This window comes from Macaca fascicularis, chromosome 14 (genome assembly GCF_037993035.2).
Source record: "Macaca fascicularis isolate 582-1 chromosome 14, T2T-MFA8v1.1".
Lineage (NCBI taxonomy): Eukaryota > Metazoa > Chordata > Mammalia > Primates > Cercopithecidae > Macaca > Macaca fascicularis.
The window spans coordinates 65,618,258-65,624,257 of NC_088388.1; positions in this window are offsets into that span (position 1 = coordinate 65,618,258).

Here is a 6,000-nt window from a genome sequence, read left to right on the forward strand (position 1 = left end):
CTTATTTCTGTGGAATCTGAGAACAGATATTTCGGATCCCTTTGAAGACTATAGGGCCAAAGGAAATATCCTCCGATAACAAAGAGAAAGAAGCTTTCTGAGAAACTTCGTTATGTTCTGTGAAATCATCTCACAGAGTTACAGCTTTCCCCTCAAGGAGCCTTTCGCTAAGACAGTTTATGTGGAATTGGCAAAGTGATATTTGGAAGCCCATAGAGGGCTATGGTGAAAAAGGAAATATCCTCAGATGAAATCTGGAAACAAGCTTTCTGAGAAACTGCTTATCGTTCTGTTAATTCATCTCACAGAGTTACATCTGTATTTCGTGGATCTCTTTGCTAGCCTTATTTCTGTGGAATCTGAGAACAGATATTTCGGATCCCTTTGAAGACTATAGGGCCAAAGGAAATATCCTCCGATAACAAAGAGAAAGAAGCTTTCTGAGAAACTTCTGTGTGTTCTGTGAAATCATCTCACAGAGTTACAGCTTTCCCCTCACGGAGCCTTTCGCTAAGACAGTTCTTTTGAAACTGGCAAAGTGATATTTGGAAGCCCATAGAGGGCTATGGTGAAAAAGGAAATATCCTCAGATGAAATCTGGAAAGAAGCTTTCTGAGAAACTGCTTAGTGTTCTGTTAATTCATCTCACAGAGTTACATCTGTATTTCGTGGATCTCTTTGCTAGCCTTATTTCTGTGGAATCTGAGAACAGATATTTCGGATCCCTATGAAGACTATAGGGCCAAAGGAAATATCCTGCGATAACAAAGAGAAAGAAGCTTTCTGAGAAACTTCTTTGTGTTTTGTGAAATCATCTCACAGAGTTACAGCTTTCCCCTCACGGAGCCTTTCGCTAAGACAGTTCTTGTGGAATTGGCAAAGTGATATTTGGAAGCCCATAGAGGGCTATTGTGAAAAAGGAAATATCCTCAAATAAAATCTGGAAAGAAGCTTTCTGAGAAACTGCTTAGTGTTCTGTTAATTCATCTCACAGAGTTACATCTGTATTTCGTGGATCTCTTTGCTAGCCTTATTTCTGTGGAATCTGAGAACAGATATTTCGGATCCCTTTGAAGACTATAGGGCCAAAGGAAATATCCTCCGATAACAAAGAGAAAGAAGCTTTCTGAGAAACTTCTTTGTGTTCTGTGAAATCATCTCACAGAGTTACAGCTTTCCCCTCAAGAAGCCTTTCGCTAAGACAGTTCTTGTGGAATTGGAAAAGTGATATTTGGAAGCCCATAGAGGGCTATGGTGAAAAAGGAAATATCCTCAAATGAAATCTGGAAAGAAGCTTTCTGAGAAACTGCTTAGTGTTCTGTTAATTCATCTCACAGAGTTACATCTGTATTTCGTGGATCTCTTTGCTAGCCTTATTTCTGTGGTATCTGAGAACAGATATTTCGGATCCCTTTGAATACTATAGGGCCAAAGGAAATATCCTCCGATAACAAGGAGAAAGACGCTTTCTGAGAAACTTCGTTGTGTTCTGTGAAATCATCTCACAGAGTTACAGCTTTCCCCTCACGGAGCCTTTCGCTAACACAGTTCTTTTGAAATTGGCAAAGTGATATTTGGAAGCCCATAGAGGGCTATGGTGAAAAAGGAATTATCCTCAGATGAAATCTGGAAAGAAGCTTTCTGATAAACTGCTTAGTGTTCTGTTAATTCATCTCACAGAGTTACATCTGTATTTCGTGGATCTCTTTGCTAGCCTTATTTCTGTGGAATCTGAGAACAGATATTTCGGATCCCTTTGAAGACTATAGGGCCAAAGGAAATATCCTCCGATAACAAAGAGAAAGAAGCTTTCTGAGAAACTTCTTTGTGTTCTGTGAAATTATCTCACAGAGTTACAGCTTTCCCCTCAAGAAGCCTTTCGCTAAGACAGTTCTTGTGGAATTGGCAAAGTGATATTTGGAAGCCCATAGAGGGCTATGGTGAAAAAGGAAATATCCTCAGATGAAGTCTGGAAAGAATCTTTCTGAGAAACTGCTTAGTGTTCTGTTAATTCATCTCACAGAGTTACATCTGTATTTCGTGGATCTCTTGGCTAGCTTTATTTCTGTGGAATCTGAGAACAGATATTTCGGATCCCTTTGAAGACTATAGGGCCAAAGGAAATATCCTCCGATAACAAAGAGAAAGAAGCTTTCTGAGAAACTTCGTTGTGTTCTGTGAAATCATCTCACAGAGTTGCAGCTTTCCCCTCAAGAAGCCTTTCGCTAAGACAGTTCTTGTGGAATTGGCAAAGTGTTATTTGGAAGCCCATAGAGGGCTATGGTGAAAAAGGAAATATCCTCAGATGAAATCTGGAAAGAAGCTTTCTGAGAAACTGCTTAGTGTTCTGTTAATTCATCTCACAGAGTTACATCTGTATTTCGTGGATCTCTTTGCTAGCCTTATTTCTGAGGAATCTGAGAACAGATATTTCGGATCCCTTTGAAGACTATAGGGCCAAAGGAAATATCCTCCGATAACAAAGAGAAAGAAGCTTTCTGAGAAACTTCTTTGTGTTCTGTGAAATCATCTCACAGAGTTACAGCTTTCCCCTCAAGATGCCTTTCGCTAAGAGAGTTCTTGTGGAATTGGCAAAGTGATATTTGGAAGCCCATAGAGGGCTATGGTGAAAAAGGAAATATCCTCAAATGAAATCTGGAAAGAAGCTTTCTGAGAAACTGCTTAGTGTTCTGTTAATTCATCTCACAGAGTTACATCTGTATTTCGTGGATCTCTTTGCTAGCCTTATTTCTGTGGAATCTGAGAACAGATATTTCGGATCCCTTTGAAGACTATAGGGCCAAAGGAAATATCCTCCGATAACAAAGAGAAAGAAGCTTTCTGAGAAACTTCGTTGTGTTCTGTGAAATCATCTCACAGAGTTACAGCTTTCCCCTCACGGAGCCTTTCGCTAAGACAGTTCTTTTGAAATTGGCAAAGTGATATTTGGAAGCCCATAGAGGGCTATGGTGAAAAAGGAAATATCCTCAGATGAAATCTGGAAAGAAGCTTTCTGAGAAACTGCTTAGTGTTCTGTTAATTCATCTCACAGAGTTACATCTGTATTTCGTGGATCTCTTTGCTTGCCTTATTTCTGTGGAATCTGAGAACAGATATTTCGGATCCCTTTGAAGACTATAGGGCCAAAGGAAATATCCTCCGATAACAAAGAGAAAGAAGCTTTCTGAGAAACTTCTTTGTGATCTGTGAAATCATCTCACAGAGTTGCAGCTTTCCCCTCAAGAAGCCTTTCTCTACGACAGTTCTTGTGGAATTGGCAAAGTGATATTTGGAAGCCCATAGAGGGCTATGGTGAAAAAGGAAATATCCTCAGATGAAATCTGGAAAGAAGCTTTCTGAGAAACTGCTTAGTGTTCTGGTAATTCATCTCACAGAGTTACATCTGTATTTCGTGGATCTCTTTGCTAGCCTTATTTCTGTGGAATCTGAGAACAGATATTTCGGATCCCTTTGAAGACTATAGGGCCAAAGGAAATATCCTCCGATAACAAAGAGAAAGAAGCTTTTTGATAAACTTCGTTGTGTTCTGTGAAATTATCTCACAAAGTTACAGCTTTCCCCTCACGGAGCCTTTCGCTAAGACAGTTCTTTTGAAATTGGCAAAGTGATATTTGGAAGCCCTTAGAGGGCTATGGTGAAAAAGGAAATATCCTCAGAGGAAATCTGGAAAGAAGCTTTCTGAGAAACTGCTTAGTGTTCTGTTAATTCATCTAACAGAGTTACATCTCTATTTCGTGGATCTCTTTGCTAGCCTTATTCCTGTGGAATCTGAGAACAGATATTTCGGATCCCTTTGAAGACTATAGGGCCAAAGGAAATATCCTCCGATAACAAAGAGAAAGAAGCTTTCTGAGAAACTTCTTTGTGGTCTGTGAAATCATCTCACAGAGTTACAGCTTTCCCCTCAAGAAGCCTTTCGCTAAGACAGTTCTTGTGGAATTGGCAAAGTATTATTTGAAAGCCCATAGAGGGCTATGCTGAAAAAGGAAATATCCTCAAATGAAATCTGGAAAGAAGCTTTCTGAGAAACTGCTTAGTGTTCTGTTAATTCATCTCACAGGGATACATCTGTACTTCGTGGATCTCTTCGCTAGCCTTATTTCTGTGGAATCTGAGAACAGATATTTCGGATCCCTTTGAAGACTATAGGGCCAAAGGAAATATCCTCCGATAACAAAGAGAAAGAAGCTTTCTGAGAAACTTCGTTGTGTTCTGTGAAATCATCTCACAGAGTTACAGCTTTCCCCTCACGGAGCCTTTCGCTAAGACAGTTCTTTTGAAATTGGCAAAGTGATATTTGGAAGCCCATTGAGGGCTATGGTGAAAAAGGAAATATCCTCAGATGAAATCTGGAAAGAAGCTTTCTGAGAAACTGCTTAGTGTTCTGTTAATTCATCTCACAGTGTTACATCTGTATTTCATGGATCTCCTTGCTAGCCTTATTTCTGTGGAATCTGAGAACAGATATTTCAGATCCCTTTGAAGACTATAGGGCCAAAGGAAATATCCTCCGATAACAAAGAGAAAGAAGCTTTCTGAGAAACTTCTTTGTGTTCTGTGAAATCATCTCACAGAGTTGCAGCTTTCCCCTCAAGAAGCCTTTCTCTACGACAGTTCTTGTGGAATTGGCAAAGTGATATTTGGAAGCCCATAGAGGGCTATGGTGAAAAAGGAAATATCCTCAGATGAAATCTGGAAAGAAGCTTTCTGAGAAACTGCTTAGTGTTCTGGTAATTCATCTCACAGAGTTACATCTGTATTTCGTGGATCTCTTTGCTAGCCTTATTTCTGTGGAATCTGAGAACAGATATTTCGGATCCCTTTGAAGACTATAGGGCCAAAGGAAATATCCTCCGATAACAAAGAGAAAGAAGCTTTTTGAGAAACTTCGTTGTGTTCTGTGAAATTATCTCACAAAGTTACAGCTTTCCCCTCACGGAGCCTTTCGCTAAGACAGTTCTTTTGAAATTGGCAAAGTGATATTTGGAAGCCCTTAGAGGGCTATGGTGAAAAAGCAAATATCCTCAGAGGAAATCTGGAAAGAAGCTTTCTGAGAAACTGCTTAGTGTTCTGTTAATTCATCTCACAGAGTTACATCTCTATTTCGTGGATCTCTTTGCTAGCCTTATTCCTGTGGAATCTGAGAACAGATATTTCGGATCCCTTTGAAGACTATAGGGCCAAAGGAAATATCCTCCGATAACAAAGAGAAAGAAGCTTTCTGAGAAACTTCTTTGTGGTCTGTGAAATCATCTCACAGAGTTACAGCTTTCCCCTCAAGAAGCCTTTCGCTAAGACAGTTCTTGTGGAATTGGCAAAGTATTATTTGAAAACCCATAGAGGGCTATGCTGAAAAAGGAAATATCCTCAAATGAAATCTGGAAAGAAGCTTTCTGAGAAACTGCTTAGTGTTCTGTTAATTCATCTCACAGGGATACATCTGTACTTCGTGGATCTCTTTGCTAGCCTTATTTCTGTGGAATCTGAGAACAGATATTTCGGATCCCTTTGAAGACTATAGGGCCAAAGGAAATATCCTCCGATAACAAAGAGAAAGAAGCTTTCTGAGAAACTTCGTTGTGTTCTGTGAAATCATCTCACAGAGTTACAGCTTTCCCCTCACGGAGCCTTTCGCTAAGACAGTTCTTTTGAAATTGGCAAAGTGATATTTGGAAGCCCATTGAGGGCTATGGTGAAAAAGGAAATATCCTCAGATGAAATCTGGAAAGAAGCTTTCTGAGAAACTGCTTAGTGTTCTGTTAATTCATCTCACAGTGTTACATCTGTATTTCATGTATCTCCTTGCTAGCCTTATTTCTGTGGAATCTGAGAACAGATATTTCAGATCCCTTTGAAGACTATAGGGCCAAAGGAAATATCCTCCGATAACAAAGAGAAAGAAGCTTTCTGAGAAACTTCTTTGTGTTCTGTGAAATCATCTCACAGAGTTGCAGCTTTCCCCTCAAGAAGCCTTTCGCT